Source organism: Mustela nigripes, chromosome 5 (genome assembly GCF_022355385.1).
Source record: "Mustela nigripes isolate SB6536 chromosome 5, MUSNIG.SB6536, whole genome shotgun sequence".
Lineage (NCBI taxonomy): Eukaryota > Metazoa > Chordata > Mammalia > Carnivora > Mustelidae > Mustela > Mustela nigripes.
Window position 1 is genome coordinate 100,477,543 of NC_081561.1, and position 20,976 is coordinate 100,498,518.

At 38.5% G+C, this 20,976-nt stretch overlaps 1 long non-coding RNA gene across 1 annotated transcript in view; it reads left to right on the forward strand.

Annotated features, from left to right (window-relative positions):
- Positions 1–20,976, forward strand: part of LOC132018253 (uncharacterized) — a 139,695-nt gene that overhangs the window by 31,031 nt on the left and 87,688 nt on the right. The window contains exon 2 of the long non-coding RNA XR_009404485.1: positions 14,366–14,465. This is a non-coding gene — a long non-coding RNA (uncharacterized LOC132018253). The remainder of the gene's footprint in view (positions 1–14,365; positions 14,466–20,976) is intronic.

Consider the following 20,976-nt stretch of genomic DNA (forward strand, 5'->3'; position numbering starts at 1 on the left):
GAATCTAGAAGAAAAGAAATGAAAGGACTAAACAAGTGGTCCCCAAAACTAAAGAAGTGTTTAAGAAATGCTTTCTTTTAAGGAATTCTTATTAAGGAATAAAGTTGTAAATAGGAAAGGTATAATTAGACTTGAAAGCAATCATTTGTTAAAAATAAGACAAACCTTCTTGGTCAAAAGAAGAAAATTGTTGCTTATGGGCTAGTATTGTTTTAGGAAAACTTTCAAGTGTTGCAAGGGCATTATGAAAGTGTGTGTAGCCAGTTTCAAAGTAACTGTGCTAAGTGAAGCTTGAGCCATTCCAAACTGTCAAAGTATATGATCTCTCTAATGATCTGGAAATGGAGTTTTGTCCCACAATCTAAAATCCTTAGTAAGTTACCAATATGGAGGGTGGGAGAAGCCTTGGTGTTGGGCGCTGTTGAAGCATAGAAGAAACACAAGAAGGTGAAGTAGAAGAGATTCCAAAGGCATAAAAGGAAACAGAGATAGCAAGTCTTGACCTTTCATACCTGTGACCTTATCCTAGTGTGGTCTAGTCAGAGAATGTTAGAGCTGAAAATGACCTTGAGAACCCTGGCGTCTATTGCTTCATTTTCAGATAACAAAATTGAGCTTCAGAAAAAAGCTATATGATGGTAGACAGGGATTTGAATTGAGTAATCTTTTTCCCATTCTTGGTGAAAAGTTTATATTATTTAATATCATCTAGACTGTTCTCATTAGTTATTGCTAAGATATTATTATAATAAAAGTGATGCAGTGGGTGCATGTAAATGTGAATGAGCAGTGGCATCATCATTACTATTTTTACAGAGTTTTTGAAAATGGAACTCTCACATCTATTGTAGGTCAAACACTTGACTAATCCCCTAGAAGCCTAAAGACCAGATTCTAGATCAAACCTCTAACCTGGTTTCCTTGTCCAGTTTCTGGCCTTCAACTTCCTTGGTGGAAATGATTATTGACCCTCCTCAAAGAGCATATATTGACAAAGCATAAGATTTTCATGCCTCCATTGGATGTTGCATGGAGAATCAGAGCTGATGTTCTGCTTTGCAAGTGAGAGGCCATGATAGGAAGGTAGGGTTAGAAAACCCCCAATCTTTGGACTCATCATCATCCTTCTGTAAACCACCCTCCTTGGTGTGTATAGTCAGCAGCATCCCTGGGACAGACCATTACTAAATGTCTTGACAGAGCTCTTGTCATCAGGAGTGCCCAGCTCCCAGGAATGAAACCAGTTCATGGTATTTGCTCTTTGTTCCTGGGGACAGCCCCTTCCTGGGGCTGCTCCACTTGTCAGCCACACCTCCTGAGGAGAAAATGCTCTCCCAGAGTCTTCCAAGTGTTAAGTTTGAGTTCCTTCAGTAGCCAAGACAGCTCTATTATTTTTTTCTAAAGTCTCCTGATGTTGCAGTTCCTGTTTTAGTGCAGTGTTTTCTGACCTGTGGGATTCAGATGCCCAAGAAGTCATTGAATTGCCCCACAAAAATGTGAATCAATATTTACATCAAGTATGTTTGTAACTGAAAAAATAACATTAATTAATGGTTATTGTGCTTTATATCCTGCACTGTGCTAAACGCATTGTATATATCATCTCATCTAATCTTCACAAATATATCGGGCACCTGGGTGGCTCAGTCGGTTAAACATGCAACTCTTGATTTCAACTCAGGTCTTTATCTCAGGGTTGTGAGTTCAAGTTCTGTGTTGGGCTCCACACTGGATTTGGAGCCTATTTAAAAAGTAATTAATTAATTAATTAATTAAATCTTTACACAAAAGCTATGAATTTTATATAGTGGCTACTACTGTTTTATAGATGAGGAAACTCAGTCTCAGAGATGTTTAGTAAATTGCTTAAGATCACAAAGCTAGCAGATGGATAGTAGTCAAACCCAGGCCATTGAATTTCAGAGTCTACAGTCTTACCCATGGCATATCGCTTATATATATGCAATTAGTTTTTTACAAATATCTGTATACATTTTTGATTAAAAAGTTATAGACTTAAAAGCATTATACAATTTACAGTAGATTTTTGTTATTTTATGTTTTTATTGTTTTTGTATACTGAAAATTCCTCAACTATTTTATGCTTGATACAAAATATATTATTTTTTAAGAGATTTCTCAAGAGTCTTGCTCAAAGCTTTTTAAAAATATGATAGAGAAAAACAACTTTGTAAGTTGATGGAAAACCACACTTATACCTGCTCTTTTTAGCAGCCTTCTGCTGTACCCTGGGAAGGGACCCCACCACAAATTATGCCCTTGAGTGAAATGAGCACCAAAACACCTTTCAGTGAAGACCTTGAGTTACACTAATGCACCAACCCTGACACAAATTAATTGAACTAAAATAAGGTGGAATTATTTTAATTGACCAGCTACTTTATTCATTTGTTGATTCACCCTTCTAACAAATTTTTATTGGCTCCTAGTAGTCATTGAGTTAGAAACTAACTCAAGAAATGGTCTTGGCCAATTGCAAGGCAATATGATACATGACTAGTTATTTTGCCTGCTGAAACTCTTTCCTTATTTTTTGTATTTATATTCTAGATACCCTCACTTAAAAGCAATCACTTAGCAAATGGAAAACTTAAGAAATACAGATATTAGAATTTCACTCTAAAGAATCACCAGGTCCCACTCTACCTGCTCCCCAAGCTTCAAAATTTCACTGGCCATGGGTTACTCTACAGAGATGTTAGGTATGTTAGCTGCTAGCTACATCTTTGAAGCCGTACTTAATGGGTTCATTTGACACACACTGTATGGGTGCTCTGTTCAGGTGCAAATGGGATTTCAGGAAAAGTTCTCAAAGAGCTTTTACTTCTGCTTTTGTTTTAAAGAGAAATTCTGATTAATAGGTTTTTAGGGAATTCTATTTCAAATTTTGAAGTTAGAATCAGGAGGCAGGCCAGACGTAAAGGAATTTAAAGAGCTTTTGCATCTCTGAAAATTTGCATCGACAAGTTTGCTACCCCAGTGACATGGCCCACATGTAAAAAGCTGGGCTTGCTACTACCTCTGACCTGAAGCCCATTGTGAGTAAACTGCCAGGTACAGCATGCTTGTAAGAACCCTTCTGTGCTTTGTAGGACTCCTCTTTCCCACAGTCTACATTTCTATCCTGAATTCTTTGGCAGTGTGGAAGCTCTGCTACTGGCCAACAGACTTGCTTGGTGCTGTCTGCTCAAGGCACCTGTCCCAAATCTGCATAATAAGATTCTCCCTACCTGTTAGGATCCCTGATGAGGTGGTTTCAAATACCATGGCTACTTTTCTCTTTCACCTGAATGTTGCTCTTTCCATTGATAACTATTTTCATTAATACAACAAGTATTTATTGAGTGTCAGGCATTATTCTAGGACCTGGGACTATAATGGTGAACAAAAATAGAACAAAACAAAACAACAAACCTTGCCTTAATGGAACATTCTATAGATACCAAATCCTGGTGAATTGGACTCCTCCCTCATCTGCTACCGCTGAATACTTTTCCTTATACCTGAAAACCCTATTTCCAGATTGCAATTCTCTGTAGTCCGCTGTCCCACTGAAGTAAAAGGGTCCAATCTTTTTGCAAGAAAAGGTACATGACCAAGATCAAGTACATAAGGCTACCAACACCCTAGAGATCAAAATGAGTTAAGGTTTGCAAAAATGTGGGAAGCAATAATTATAACTTTTGAAGTTTGAATTAAAAAAAGGAACAAAGAGGCAGTAGGCCCATTGGGTGGCATAAAGGCAGCAGTGATCTATTGTTGAAATAGAAAAAAACTATGCTATTAAAGCTCAGTTTTACTTCTGTCTTCTTACTGGCAAGAGGAGAGACACATTAGCAAAAGAAAGGGAAGCCCAAGGTGGAAGAACTTATTTACTTTAAATAGTCTCTTAATTCTAGTAAATTGCATCCCAATGTTTCGTGAAAAATGTCCAAATTACATTGCTGATCCAACCGGAAAGTAGAAATATAAAGAATGGTAGAAATTCTAGTTTACTGGAGATGCATAAGTACTGTCTCTACTTTTAAAAAGTGGAAGGGAGGGGTTCCCCGGGTGGCTCAGTGGGTTAAAGCCTCTGCCTTTGGCTCAAATCATAATCCCAGAGTCCTGGGATTGAGCCCCATATTGGGATCTCTGCTCCACAGGGAGCCTGCTTCCTCCTCTCTCTCGGCCTGCCTCTCAGGATCATTGTGATCTGTGTCTGTCAAGTAAATAAATAGAAATCTTAAAAAAAAAAAAAAAGTGGAAGAGAAGTTTTTCATAATCAATGTCAGTGACTTGATCTTGGATTTTTAAAAGGTCTATAAGCTATTTACTGATAGACAAGGCCCACAGGCCTGTGTGGGGTGTGTGTGAGTGTGTGTGTGTGTGTATGTACTTATGGGTCACATCTATGATGTGGCCACTGCCAAAGTGGTCTTGGTGTGTTGGCCTTAGGCATGAAGGCCTCAGGATGGCACCTGAATCTTCTTCAGTTGTTCCAGGTGTTTATAGAGCTTATTTTCCAGGCCATGAGCCAGGACCTGCATGTAATTTCCATCCTTCATGTCATTCTGTATCTTCCAGAAGCAGTCTGTGATCTTGTTCTGGCTTAGGTTCTCCATGAGGGTGATCACAAGTTCCACTTCATCCTCAGTGACCTCTCTTTGTGAATCAATGTTTATGTTCCTTAACCCCACACAGCAATATCTTTGTCCTGCAGCCTTACTGGCAATGATGGCAAAAGCTATCTTTAGCAATCCAACAAATGGTGAGTACTCACAAAATGTGCTGGAATTTTTGAGCTCACTAGAAAAATGGTGGTAGTATGCAGGCCTCCTGTGGGGGAGAGATGTTGGATTTTAAAGAGTTGGTTTGGAAGCTTTTAGGTCAGGAGAGGGCGTATTAGGACCCACAGTCCAAATTCATCCCATTGCTTATTTTTTTCAATAAAGTTTTACCTCAACAAAGCTATGCCCCCTTTTTTTATGACTACTTTTGTGCTATTAGAGCATTTTTTGAGAATTTACAATAGATACCATAGGGCCTGTGAAAGCCCATTTTTACTAAGTGTAAAATTTGCTGTATTTACTATGTGTCCTTTTGTAGAAAAAAATTTGCTGATCCCTGCTCTAGGTAAAGAAGCATGGGAACTAGGGCTTGAATGCTAACTGTCTAATAAAACAATATTGGGGTGGGGAAAGCAACCGGGTTTACTAGCTATATAGATCAGAGAAATGCTGTTTATTTTGAACACCTCATGTTCACTAATAATTCAACCACCATTTCTAGAGTATTTACTATATTGCTAAGCACTGGGAATGTGACTATAAATATCTGTTGGGTAGAGGAGACATATCTAAAAAGGAATAATTCAAAATAAAGTTGTACTTTCTATGAGAAGGGTGTGTTCAGAATGAAGGGAGATCTCTGAGCAGGGAGTTTACGAACCTAAAGAAGACAAAGTGCAAGTTGAAACTAAAGAATGAGTGGGAATGAGCTCCTTGGTGAAGTAAGATATTCCAAACGGATCTGTTTCAGCAGTGGTACAGGGAAAAAGGTAGTATATTTAGTGAGAAAATAAGACTCAACGTGATACTGTTATAAAGTGCACAGTGAAAAATGGCAGGGGAGGTTGAGGCCAAGTTCAGAGAAGGAATTTTTGCCAAGTTGGATGAACCTGAACTTTATTATAGAAGCAAAAGAGAAGTACTGAAGCATTTTAGTTGCTAGAATAAAATTGTCAGATTTGCAAATTAGGTGAACCTCTTTGGCAATGATGTAAGTCAAAACAGGAATCCGGGATGGGGCACCTGAGTGGCTGAGTGGGTTAAAGCCTCTGCCTTCAGTTCGGGTTATGATCTCAGGGTCCTGGGATCAAGCCCCGCATCGGGCTCTCTGCTCAGCAGGGAGCCTGCTTCCTCCTCTCTCTGCCTGCCTCTCTGCCTACTTGTGATCTCTGTCTGTCAAGTAAATTAAAAAAAAAAAAAAAAAAAAAAAAAAAAAGGAATCCAGGAGCCCGCCTTAGGTGACACCAATAGAATCCAGTCAAGAAGAGGTTAGTGTCTGGACTAGGGTAGTAGTGGTATGGATTGAAAAGAGGAACATATATGAGAAATATAAGATGTGAGACAGGCATACTTTAGGGATGTTTGATTTAATGATGCAAAAGGATGATAAATCAAGAATAATTCATAGATTTCTGGTATGGTACCTAGATAAATCACGTGTCAGTAGCTGATATGGGAAAATTAAAAAGAGAATCAAGTTTGGGCATGGGAGAGATGATGAACCAGTTCTGAACCTGGGATGGTTGATGGGAAGAACTTGTAGGTTATCTATTTGGAGATTTCTAGCAAACAGTTACATCCTGAAGCTTAGGGGGAAGATGGGACTAGTCAGCCATGTGTACAACTAGTGATTGAAAATATATTAGAAAAGCATGTACATTAGGAAAGCAGGGATCCCAGTGGAACCATCAGGAAATCCAACATTTCTGAGTGATGAGCAGAGAAGGAGTAACCCATAAAGGAGACCAACAAGGAACTATTAAAAAGTCAGGAAGATGGATGGAACTAGAGGGTATTATGCTAAGCGAAATAAGTCAATCAGAGAAAGACAATTATCATATGCTCTCACTCATATGTGAAATTTAAGAAACAAGGCAGATGATCTTAGGAGAAGAGAAGAAAAAATGAAACAAGATGAAACCAGAGAGGGAGACAAACCATAAGAGACTCTTTAATCATAGGAAACAAACTGAGGGTTGCTAGAGGGGAGGGTGGTGGAGGGATGGGGTGACTGGGTGATGGACATTGGGGAGGGTATGTGTTGTATTGAGCACTGGGTATTATATAAGACTGATAAGTCACAGACTTGTACTCCTGAAACAAACAATATATTATATTAATTAATTGAATTTAAATTTAAAAAAAGTCAGGAAGAGGGCTCATTTTCTATAAATCCCTTATGGAAAATGGATAAATATGGTCTGGATAAAAGTAAAATTAGGCAGACTAAAACTATTTGAATGAGTACATCCAAATGCACTGATTAATGTCCAATGTCAACCTAGAGAGAGGATCCTAGATGAGAGAAGCTAGACTCTCCATTATATTCAGCTTTTCAATTAATGTCTTAGATAAAAGATACCTCCTTAAATGTTTGAACTATGAGAAACTGAGAGGAATAGAAAATATGTAACATAAAAAAATTAGGATGTGAGAAATCTTGAATGACTACAGCTACCGTTTCTATCCAATAAAATAAAAGTTTGAATGGATTAAAGTTTTAGTAGTAAAGTACATGATGGGAAAATGTGACTTAGAAATTTATTGTAGAAAGAAAAAACTTATAGGAACTAGTTGATAATTAACTTAATATAAGTCAACAGCATGAAGTGGGTGCAAAAAAGAGGTAGGATGATTTAGACTGACTGAATTGAAGAATAGTGTCTAGAATAGTGATTCTCAAACTTTACTGCCCATGATAATCAGCTGGGGAATTTTTATTGCTCCTTCCACTCCATACTAATTAAGTCAAAATCTTGGGGTGGGGGGCTAGGCATCAGTAAAACTCCCTGGGTGATTCCAGTGTGCAGTCATCTTTGAGAAAAAGTGAATAGGATTGAGAACAAAAAATAGAATAATGGTTTTTAGCTGGGAGCAGGAGACATTAGAATCACCTGGGGGTATTGTTCAAAATACATATGGCTGAGCCCCCTTTTCCCAAGGTTCCAATAAGCCTTTTTGGTTGGGGTTCTAATGTACCACCCCTCTCAACTTGGGTTGAGAACCACTGGCCTAGAATACCTCTACTCTGTACTGCTCAGACCATCCCTAAGGTCTTAAGTTTGTTCTGGCTGCCTCTCTTTACAAAGGCCTTTAGATTAGAAGCCTCAAACTGGTGACCACAGGCTAGATCTTTGGTCTTAGGAGACGGAGAATAGTAGGGATTGGGAGGGTGGTAGCTAAAAAATGAAACATTGTCAATATTTTTAAAACTAAGAAATTTCATATGATCTTGATTTTCAGGTTTCCTTAAAAAATGGTGAGATCTGGCAAATCTGATCCCACCTACCCCCTTGCAATGATCACTTAGTGCCCAGTCATGGCTGTCAGCTTTAGAACAGGGCTGTACTCTCTAGCCCTAAGTTCACTTATTTACATTTTCACACAAACTCTCAAAAATGCTTGAGTTGGCTACCCCTACTATCAACCAATGGATCATGTTCTAGGGAAGAACAGGAAGGTGGAAAAATCTTAAAAGTATGTCTTATAAGGAGTGCTTGAAAATATCTACAGTATTAGATAGAAGAGAAAACCAAGTAGGGCTCCTCACATTCTTGGGTCATTGTCATGTGGAGGAGGAACTAGACTTGCTTGGACCCAAAATGAAGAAGTAGGCCTAGTGGGTAGAAGCCACTGCAAGACAGATCTAACTCCACATCCCAACTAATTTTCTAATAAGCAGAACTGTCTAAACAGGAAGGTATGCCTTTAGAGATAGTGAGTTCTCAGTCATAGAGTTGTGTTGGGTTAGATGTCTGACATCTCTGTGGGGATAAGGCAGGCTTGGGATGGGTTTTGAGGTAGAAACTGCAGTGGGGCTTGGGATGGATGCCATTTGATCAGGGATCTTGGTGTCTGGAACCAAGGGGCAGTTACTGAAAACTACTTCTTAATGAAGTGTTGGATCACAACCAAAAGGTCAGTTTGAGTTCATATTGACAATCCAAAGAGAGCTAAGCAGAGTTAAGTGGGGTACAAATTAGGGAGAGCAGTTTGGAGCTGATAGTGGTGACAGGGTAATCTGGATCAGTTCCTGAGTTTAGGGAAAGGAAGGGGAAGAGTAGGGTGATGTTGGTAAAAACAACTCTGGTCTTTCCACCTTAGGCATAGCTGGGCCAGAGTGCTAAAGGGACTGTCAGCCCTGAGTTGGAATGTGGGGGGATACTCTAACATTATATGAGATGTGTCTTATAATGGGCTTCCTAGCTGTTGTAGATTCTGATTCCAGCTTTGAAAATCACACCTGAGAGCCAAGAATAATTTGCATAATCTTTGCCTTTTCTGATTACGAATTTGTGTTTTGGGATGAAGTTGACCATCTTCCAACATTTGTAATATTTTTAAAATTGTGTGAAGAATACGGTTAAGAATGATTTCAACATAATTTCAAAATTAATGAACCCATATTCATGTGTCATAGGACTTTTTCTTTAAAATGCTTTTAACTTTTCTTTTGATTGTAAAATTTATGCTCTTTCTTAAAAAAGAAGAGAGAGAGAGAGAGAGGGAAAAAATCACAAAGAAAATTAGAATCACGGGGGAAGTGGTGATGCAACATGGGGGCTTAAGTGGGTACGAGAAGAATAAATGAAACAAGATGGGATTGGGAGGGAGACAAACCATAAGTGACTCTTAATCTCACAAAACAAACTGAGGGTTGCTGGGGGGAGGGGGTTTGGGAGAAGGGGGTGGGATTATGGACATTGGGGAGGGTATGTGCTTTGGTGAGTGCTGTGAAGTGTGTAAACCTGGTGATTCACAGACCTGTACCCCCGGGGATAAAAATATATGTTTATAATAAATAAATAAATAAATAAATAAATAATAAAAAATAAAATTTGGAATGTATTCTCCACTCTTTCATTGTGCAAGAGGAAATTTTTTTAAAAGATTTTATTTATTTTAGAGAGGGAGAGAGAGAGCCTACTGAAGCAGGGGTAGGGGCAGAGGGGTAGGGGCAGAGGGGTAGGGGTAAAGGGGGGAGTGAGAGGAAAAAGCAGATTCCACACTGAGCTTAGAGCCTAAGGAGGGCTTGATCTCAAAACCCTGAGATCATGACCTGAGCCAAAATCAAGAGTCTGCTTAACTGGCTGAGCCACCCAGGCTCCCCAAAGAAGTTTTTTAAAAAATAATTAAACATGAAATAAAATTTTAAAAAACTGTTACAGAACTTTTTTTCACTTATCTCTAACTTTTTCTTCATAATTAAATATGGGGGATGCATAGAATGGTGGATAAAAAAATGCATTGTTCTGCACTTACACTGCCATGGGTCTTGAGTTCACAATATAGAACAATGTAGAAATTCTTTTTTTTTTTTTTTTTTCCTTTTAGGTTCCTGGACCCAATTCTAATGTGGTAGTGGGGTTTTCCCCTCAACACCAAGCAATTCCCAGATACCAGCAGAGTGCCCAAGGGTTCAACTCAATTCTGACATTATTATCTACCTGGAGATAGCATCAGATTCCACAGGTTAAGAATTCAGTCCTGTAAGACTGCACCCCTTGTGCTTTGCATGCCAGTTGCAGACCCCAGGCTATTACCTCAATAACCTCCTCCTTAGGCTTAAATAATTTGTGTGAGTGGCTCACAGAACTCAAGGAAATACTTACTTAAATTTATCAGTTTATTAAAGGATGGGCAGAAAGAGATGAATCAACAACCAGATAATGATACATAAGGTGAGATCCCTAGTAAAGAGATTCTGTCCTTGTAGAGCAGGAGGCTTGAAGTTGAAGTGTTGTTGAAGTGTTCTGGTTCCCCATGCACTGAAGCTACCTTAAAAAGAAAAAAATAAAAAAGATTAAAAAAAAATTCTCTTTGGTTTTTATGGAGGCCTCATTACATAGTCATGATTGAGTAAGTTACTGACCATTGGCTGATTCATCCTCCAATATCTCTCTCCTCCTCAGAAATTAGGGAATAGGAGTAAAAGTTCCAACCTGCTAATCACATGGTCCTGCTGGCAACCAGCCCTCTTGGGTAGGGCTGACCAAATATCATCTGAATGACCAAATATATATTTCTTGTAAATCATTGGATCACATTTTTCTAAAAGAGATGGCAAAAAAATTTTAACTAGATTTTTAGCTGGTCTGAAATCCTAATAATAAATGGACACTAAAACATATACAGGGAAATTTATAGATCACTGCATTCAACAAAAGCAGAATGTATATTCTTTGTATATATGAACATGTATGTATGAATTCTATGTATATATGAACACATAAATGTTCAAGGTGGCTTTATTTGTAGTATCCAAAGTACCCATCAACAGGTGAACAAATAAAGAAATCGTGAACTACACATATAGGGAACTACTATTCAGCAATAAAAAGAAATGAACTATTCATCCACCCATCAATATTGGTGAATCTCAAAATAATTATGCTGATTGGTAACCTAGACAAAAAAGAACACTGTTACAGTAAATACATAAAGTTCTAAAAAAACAAACTCATCTGTAGTGATAGAAAACAATTAAGTGGTTGCTTCAGAAGAGGAAGGCATTAGAGGAAACTTTGGGGGATGATGGATATATATATATATTTTTTTTTTTCCTAAAGATTTTATTTGTCAGAGAAAGAGAACAAGCAGGGGGAGTGGCAGGCAGAGGGAGAAGCAGGCTCCCACTGAACAAGGAGCCTGACCTGGGACTCGACCCCAGGACCCTGGGACCATGACCTGAGCCAAAGGCAAATGCTTAACCAACTGAGCCATCCAAATGTCCCGATGGATATGTTTATTATCTTAAATGTGGTGATGGTTTTGCAGGAGTATCAAACTTTTCAAATTGTACCTTTCAAATATGTGCAGTTGATTGTATGTCAATTATGCTACAAAATTGTGTATAGCAGCAATGGCCACAGTCGCCAAACTGTGGAAAGAACCAAGATGCCCTTCAATGGACAAATGGATAAGGAAGATGTGGTCCATATACACTATGGAGTATTATGCTTCCATCAGAAAGGATGAATACCCAACTTTTGTAGCAACATGGACGGGACTGGAAGAGATTATGCTGAGTGAAATAAGTCAAGCAGAGAGAGTCAATTACCATATGGTTTCACTTATTTGTGGAGCATAACAAATAGCATGGAGGACATGGGGAGTTAGAGAGGAGAAGGGAGTTGGGGGAAATTGGAAGGGGAGGTGAGCAATGAAACACTATGGACTCTGAAAAACAACCTGAGGGTTTTGAAGGGACAGGGGGTGGGAGGTTGGGGGAACCAGGTGGTGGGTATTAGAGAGGGCACGGATTGCATGGAGCACTGGGTGTGGTGCAAAAATAATGAATACTGTTATACTGAAAATAAAAAGTAAATAAATTTTAAAAAAGAAAAAAAAAGAATAGCATCATTGTAAAAAGAAATATGCTACAAAAATCTATTCTAAAAAAGGACAAACTCATGTATGCCTCCTTTTGAGCTCTGTGCTCAGGTTTCATACACACATGCTTTTGAGGCTCCTGGGGTTGATGACTTTAACTGTTTAGCAAATGGAATACTATGATCATTGAACTTCTCTCATAGAATATCTTTGAGTGTGCCTGGGTAATTCAGTCAGTTAAGCACCCCAGTTCCTCATTTTGACCCAGGTCATGATCTCAGGGTCAGACATTGAGGCCCACATGGGGCGCTGTGTTTAGCGTAGGGTCTGCTTGAGATTCTCTCTATGCCCCTCGCCCCACCACACATGCACACATGCACACATGCATGCTCTCTCTCTCTCATTCTCAAAAAAAAAAGAAAAGAAAAGAAAAAAAATAAACATCTTTGGTGGCTGAAGATAGCCTCTTAACCATGCCTGTCTCACTCAGGATTGGAACCCAGTGTAGTCAAGCCTCCTCTACCCTTTTTCCAAGCAATGTCAGAAAGTATAGGATGCCACGAGATTGTGAACTCCCTGGGGCAGAAACTACCCATCATTGAACTTTGTCATCATGAAATCATCACATCTCGAGCCTGGCAGGTGTGAAGTATATATTCGTATACTGAAATGAATTGAGTGGAATCACAGTTTTCTGAACAATGTCTATTGAATCAACTCATAGGTTTCCTTTGGTTAAGAATTTTATAAGGAGTCTATTAACTCAGGTACTTTTCACTGTTGGATCCAAGGTACAAAGTCCCACAGCAGATAAATTATCTGACCACTTTACAAGACCCTGAAAAATGATACTGGAGTATTTGGCCGCTGAGTTTGACTAGAGTCTTGGCCTATAACCTGTGTCTCAGCTTTCTCTCTAGCTGATAAATCTTCAGTCAGATTGGTGGTCTGGCTCTTTTGCATTCATCCTTGAAATACTGCCTTATGGCTCACCCCTGCCCACCCTAATGGTTCTTGACTGTTTACTAACAAGCCCCTCCCAACTCCCCCTCCCAACGAACAAAATACTGCTATGGGAGCACAAGCTAAAATTACTTCTCGGTGGTTCATTCCCAACCCGGGCTGCACACCAGGATCTCACCTGGAGAGATTTAAAAAACCTGGTGAGTGCCATCTCAGGCCAATTAAATCAGAATCTCTGGGTGTGACCTCTGGGTACAAGGTGGTCTGTGTTGTTGTTATTGTAGTTTTAGCTCCATAGAGAGTTGGAACATGCAGCTAGTTGAGAACAACTGCTAGGTCGATGGTATCACCTTTTTGTGTGGAAAGTCAGCACTTTCTTAATATGTCTGATAAAACCTGACTGCCTTTATGAACTACATTTTCCTGAAAGGTCAAGTTCTCTCATAGGTTATGTATGGGTCATGGTAGTTATGAGAAGAGTTACCCTGTAATTAAAATAAGATGAAACTTAATTCCCGTAGGAAATTACATTGTACCATATAGTAAATTATACTTTTCATTGGGAAATTATAAAAAAAGAATTTAGCACTGGCTAGAATAATATAATGTTTAATTTTTTAATTACATAATTAAAAGATAATTAGCTGAATAGGTAATCATTTGTCTAATTGCAGTGATTAAATGATTGCTTCCATAATGTAAATTACCTTCCATCATAGTCAGCGATCTAAAATATTTTCTAAACAGCTAGGGGTATTTTAAACATTGGATCATTTTATGAATAAACGGCCTATATTTGGTTGATGGTCTCCCTGTGACCAACTTGTCAGCTGCACCAAGGAAGAGACCAGGAGTTCAGTCATCCTGAGCTGCAAGGGTCTATCAGAATCTCTGGGTCTTAGCTAAGCAGGTTGGTGTCCCAAGCATAACCCAGGGGCAGGGAAAGGAGACTGCAGGAGCTCAGGGTTCATTGTGGGGTGCTAGATATTGCATTTGTGTCTTTAAAAACTCTGAGTCTCAGTTTTTTCACCTGTGAAGAGGGGATAATAACACCTGGCTTAAGGATCGTTGCTATTATGTACATAGTAATAAAGCTCTTAGCATAATACCTGGCATACAGTTAATGCTTAAGAAATGGTAGTAATTATTATCTTTTAAGTTGTTTGGGTATTTTTTGGGGTTTTTTTTTGTGTGTGTGTTGGGGGGGGGGTTGTTGTTTTTTGTTTTTTGTGCCGGAGCTTTCTTATATTGTTCCTGGTCCTTTATTTGGCTGTCCATAGAGAGGACCTGTGGCGACACAAGGACACCCCAGACTTCGGTCACTGGATTCTGGATGACAGTTGCTGGTGCTGCAAGATGGAGTGTCAGGTGGGGGTGAGGGTAAGTTCATTTGTATGGGTCTCTCCTATGGAGGAGGGCTTGGGCACTGGGGCAAGCCCAAGTCTGGAGGGAGAGAGTATCCTTGCCTTCAGCACTGCTCCAAAGCTAGCCTCACAGATCCGAACTAGACAGTGAGCAGGAGATGTAACAATGGAAATCAAGCCTCTTTAACAAACACTCCTATGGAGATCTGAAGTCTATCTCAAGCTCTTAGGGAAAAAAAACAACAACATGTTTTTCTTTTTTATATTTTTCAAGGTTTTTCCTTCCTGACTTTCCTTTCTCTGACATTATACACACTAATTGAAATTGAGCTAGATGTTCTGCATCCAAGTGGAGAGATCTGGAAAGGCTCATCTAGATTTGTGCTTTCAAAATGGGTTTTCAGTCTCCTGAGCTGAGTGACTCAGAGGGGCTAACAGCAGAAGAGGATAGGGTTCCACATTAACATCCAATGTTTCCACACATCAGATTTGGTGAATCTACTTTGATCTGTTTTGTTTGTTAGGGTTTTTGAATAAAATTCTACTTGCAAATAAGATTCTTGTAAAAAAAAAAAGTTGAAAAACGAGAGAATTAGTAACTCTTCCATGTTATAAATGGAGATTAATGTTGTAAAGTGACTTGTTTGAAGTTACACATTTAAAAAATAATAGAACTAGGACTGGTAATTTGTTCTTCTGATTTTCAGTCCAAAGACATGGTCCCCTATATTCATGCCTCTTAGAAGATAGGGAAAGGCAGGTAGGAATACATGACTCACTTTCTAGGCCACGGCTGTGTGAACACGAACACACTGCAAGAGAAATTTTCCAGCCAAGTGAAAGGAAGGCTGCACAGTCTCCGCATCTCCGAAAGGAAAACCATACAAAAAAGGGACACAGAAAGGACATATGTTCTCTTCATTCCTCTCTTCCCTTGGAAGCTTTCTATTGTGTTGCCAATTAAGCGGCATGACTTGGGATAGGCAGCTTGGAAGCCATACGATAGTTTGTGCATTGTAACCAGGAGTGGCGGAGGACCCTGGAGCACATTCATTTCATGACAGATCCTCAGGAAAATGTTACAGAGAAACTCAAGTATCTCTATTTCTCATTGCTAAAACTTAGGACTCCTTAATTATGGATCACCCCTGGTGGTACTCAGCTGTAGCATTAATGGGCAATCAATATCTGGCAAAAGGATATGCCCTATTCAAAGGTATTTAATGGAACCCTGTGGTTCCCTTTAACCATACTGCATGCATTCCTTTTTCCTTGACTAGACTTTACTTATGTTCTACCCTCGTGGTGTCACTTCAAAGTGTGACGTGATTCTCTCTTGGATGGAATCTTGATTCCTGGCTCATCTATCATCTAGTAAGGTCTTATTTCAGCACCCTCCACCATAATCTTAAGCATTCCCACATAAATTCCCACCTTTAGTTAACATACAACTAAGTAAAACATGTTTGCTACTCTCCATTCCCGGTTCTATGCAGAACGCTGTGGATAAGTTCCTCCTACATACAAATTCCAGTGCTGCTGAGAAGAAGAAATCCTTTATATGTGTAGGCTAGGTGACAGGAATGAGCATTGAATGGAGAGAACATGGGCAAACATCTAAATAGACGAAGAAAAGTAATCAACTTAAGCAAAGAAATAAAACACAACCATTTGTTAAGTCTTGAGTGATCAGGACTGGTAATATGAGGTCACTCCCTTGGTTGACTATGATGACTATGATGACTCCCTGGTCATGCACATATAGCCACAGAATCCCTGCTAGGGCAAGACTATAGATGGAAGCCAGACCACGTGGCAATTATTCTCTTTAGCACCATATTGCTTTGAGAAGCTTACCAATCACTATTGCTAAACCTCCATCTAGATTCTTCTACCTTATTTCAAAGCCACAACACATTATTCTGGTTGGCAACATAAGGTGGAGTGGTTTTTGTTTTGTTTTGTTTTGGGTTTTGTTTTTTTGGTTTGTGTTTGTTTGTTTTGAGGAGTAAAATAAAGACAAGGTAATTGTATTGTTAGCAAGAAGTATTCAATACAAAATGCTTTGGGTTGTTTTAACATTACAACTTAACTAAATTGACCTTGGTTTTATACCAGTTGAATAGAGACGTATTTCTCTGATTTAACAAAGGGCTGAAAGAATCATTAAAACATAAAATTTATGCATGCACCATCTAACTACCTCTCTGTAGCTAAATGTAATTTAGCTAAAATGTAATTTTCCAGCAAAGAATTTGTGGGGAATTAAAATGAAAAGAAGTAAAGCCTTGGGAAAGTAACACCAAAATGGATGGAAAATATGAAATTATCTCAAGTCCAAAAAAATCTGTTTCTTATAAAGAATTGGAGATCTGTTGCACTTTAGAATTATTTACATTTTTTCAAAAATGTTCTCACTGTCAGTGGAAGAATAATATGTGAAGAAGTATCTTTTGTCACATGAGCCATGTAATAAAGAGCTGGGAAATGGTCCAAAGGACTCATCCAATCCAGTCCTCTGAGTCCAATAGGATGATGACCTCAACTGCTTGAAATAAGTGCTTCCTGTCTACTTTTGCTAGCTCTTTCTTTTATGTAAAAACAAGCACACAACCAAATTAAAAAAGGAAGACCTATTTTTCTTCTTGATTTTTAAAATTTCTTTAAATAAAAATCTATCCCAAACATTATATATTTTAGACTCAGTTTAGCTCTGTTTTTCTTTTTTATTTCATGTAGTATCAATACTAGGAAAAGGATCGAGTTATCAGCAATGTGCTAAAAATTTCCCAACACATATGAATTTAGCTTTACATATATAAAATAAAATGTGCCGATCTGAAGGGGGATTAGTTAGAATTAACAACATTGAAAAAAAGGAAAACTGTAGAAGAAAATCTTAGTGGCACTCCTTTAGCCACTATCCAGGGGAAAAGGAGCGTTGTGTTAGTCACCAGACTTGAAACACTGAGATCACACTGGGCATCTCACATCTATTTTGAGATCAATCTATTAGGATGCTTTAGCTTGCAGATATTCAACTTGAAATTCAGTTGGGCCCTGATTCAATATTTATCAAGAAAACTACTATTATTAGGATTTCTGTGATGCTCCATCCATAAAGAAAAAATAAACTTCACCCTGGACAGACTATAGAATGTTTAGTTGGAGTCAAAGCTAGAGAACTTCTTCTAGGAGCAAGCAGCCTCTAGAAGTTCTTTTGGTTTGAGACTGTCCTGGTTTGTTCTGGGACACCGGTGAGAGGAGTTCTGTTCCCTAATGACAACCAGCGGTGCTAGGGATACACACCTGGGCTGGAGCGTGTGCAAACGGATATCAGGGAGCCAAACACCAAGCTGGAGCCATCTTTCCTCCTTCAAAGAATATGTCTCTGAGCTGTGGCTGGAGTGGGTAAGCCTCCAGAGTTAGTGAATTCTATAGGTGACGAGCCAGGGTTCTCGCAGTCTTTGGGGCCGAAGTGCTTTTCAGTCTTAGAATCCCTTCCAGTGATTGAGATTTTCCATCTACAAAGCCACCAGATAAAATTGGCAAAGGGAAGGATCCAGGTGAATTTTCGATGTGTATTGTATATCTGCAAGAGACCTAGATTCTATACTTTTTTTTTTTTTTCATATTTAAGACTTTGCACTTTTTCTCTCTCATGGGCAGGGTGGGGGTGTTTGGGGAATATTTGTCATTAATATAGGTGGATTTTCTGGGAATTTCTAAATGGAGATGATTTAATTTTCTGACAACAAGGTGGTAATTTACTTCTATACCTATAGTTCCATTAAGATGTGTGCTTTCTCTTTGGACATATGGTCACACACTGAAAATTTTTCTAGCTTTTACTTATTTTTATTTATAACCTGGCAGAGTTGATTATCTCCAGGGAATACCAGTAGCGTGCTCAATGTGCAGCTAGAGAGGGGTTCTGGAGATAGATATTTTTAATTAAATTAAAAATTCTCCAACACATGCCCATGTAAAAACGAACCTGATAGTGCAAGGATGCTTGTTCCTGAAACAAATCTGGGACAAATTTAAATCTGTATCCACTCAGAGCCAGTATATTCTTCTGCGCTTACTGTACTGGGGTTGATGTGGGTGGAGATGCAGAGGGAGAGCCAAGAAAGAAAAAGAGGATTACACACACATACATCTGAAGATGATATGTTCACTTATCTGCAATATATAAAACTAGATCTGTCCTCGAGAGCTGATGAATTAAAATTATCAAACGCCCTTTCGGCATCTAATAACTGTGTGGTCTTTAATCCTTTTTTTTTTTTTTAAAGTTTGTTGATGCAAAGAATAATGATGATAGATTTCTTGCTGTCAATCCACACTTGGAGTCAGGAATACACTCTACTTATTCACAGAGTATCCTTTGAAACTCGAGTTCCTGGAGTTTAGTGGACGCTGTGGTGCTCTGCTCAGGTGCTGCTATCAGCGGGAGGCGCTTTCCTCCCCACCCCAACCCCCTCAGCTGTCAGAAGTGTTGGGGTTTGCTGATGGCTCACAGCCGAGTCTCTCCTGTGGGAGCAGTCTGCCCTCCGTAACTGGTGCAGAGCTCTCTGTGGGTTAGGCTGGAGCCACTGTTGTAACCGAATTGCAGTTCAACTTCTCTCCCTACCTGGGTTGCACTTCTCACTTTCTCGAAGGTGTTCTTTTTGAGAGCACTTTCCAAAAAACAGCGTTAGCATGCATATTTCTGCATCAGAATCTATCCAGGGAATCTGGAACTAAGACAGAAGCAAGTTGCATTTTATTTGCTAATATTTTAGTCAAAATGTTTGTAGCTGCAATTTTAAGTGAGATGGGTCTAGCATTTCTTAAAAAAAAAAAATCATCAGGCTTTGGAATTAAAATTAATCCGACTTCATAAAATTAATTAGGACCCCCCCCCCCCTTTTTCCATGGTCTGGAAATGTTTAAACGTAGAAATCATCTGTTATTTAAAGATTAAACCCATCTGGTCTTTGGGCCTTTTTCCACGACAGATTCTTAATCACTAGCCCGACATCTTCTGCAGTGATTGGCAATTTAAGTAACTTATATTTTGTTAGGAAATCATTCACTTCCTCTGTGTTTTCAAATTTGTAGCCATCGACTTGCAAGCAGTAATCTCTTCTAATTCTTTTAATCATGCCTGTATCTGTGGTTTGTGTCCTTCTCATTTTTAATCCTGGATATTTTTCCAACTGCCCTCTCGTGTGTGCTTACCATGCACACTCTCTCCTTTAATCAAGTTGACAGAATTTGTCTACTTTATTGGCCTTAATTTTTCTTTTTTTGTCTCTCGGATCTATTTATCCTTTATCTGATTTATTTTGGTTCGTTTTGTCTTCTAGTTTATTTCAGCTTTTACTTTCGTTGTTTCTTATCCATTTCCTAATTTCTGATAAATGAATACAAGGTTTCTTTGTTTTTCTGCTTTTTTCTTTAACAATAAAGACATTCAAGGCAATGAATTCACTCAGCATGTAGACTTTAATGTTCCCTAATTGCTTTCTTAATAATTTGTTCACTTTTTCTTTTTGATTCATAGATTGACTTTCTGAAAGCTTACGCTTTTATAATTTAACTTTATTGCAAGAAAGATAATTTAAGTATTTTTTTTTCTATATATATTTTCTGAAACTTTAATTTGTGAAGCTTTTCTCTTTGGCCAAATAGATGTTTGATTTTGTAAATGTTTCATAAACCTGTGGGAGAAAATATATATTCTCTACTAAAAGGGTTTTAAGATTCTAAATATGTCAGATAAAATTACTGAATTGTCTAGTAGGTATATCCAATTCTGGAAGACCTCTACTTAAGTCTATCTAATTGTAGTTTTATCAGTTCTCCTTACAGTTCCAATAATTTTTGCTTATATTTTTTAGCTGACGTATTATGTGAGCCTGACTTCCACTGAAATTTTGAACTAATGTTACAGGGTGTTACCTTATTAAATATTAAACATTTTTGTTCTTAAAAGTTAGTTGTTATAGAAAGCAACTGAAGGGGCACATGGGTGGCTCTGTCAGTTAAACATCTGCCTTTGGTTCAGGTCATGATCCCAGGGTCCTGAGATGGAGCCCCGCATCTGGCTCCCTGCTTCTCGGGAAGTCTGCTTCTCCCTCTCCCTCTGTCTTCCCCTACTTCTGTGTTCTCTCGCTTTCTCTCAAATAAATAAAAAAATTTTCAAAAGAAAAATAAAGCAGCTTAATGATTTTGATAAGAGTTTAACTTCAATGTCATCAGAATCCTCTGGAGGCCAGAGTTTTTATAAGTCAAGGTGGGGCCCTAAAATCTAACAAGTTCTCAGGTGATGTTAAAGTTGCTGAGGACCACACCAGATTAAATACTTTTTGATTTTGCTTATTTCCTTTAACTACCAAAATTTTAAAACAAGTGTTCTCCATTTAAATTGATACAGGCCAAAATTAACCTGAAGTTATGGTTGCTTAGTATCTTTTCCTCTGTCCAGTCTTGCTTCTTCCTTCAATTTGTTTTCCAATTTATTGTTAATTTCAAAAAAA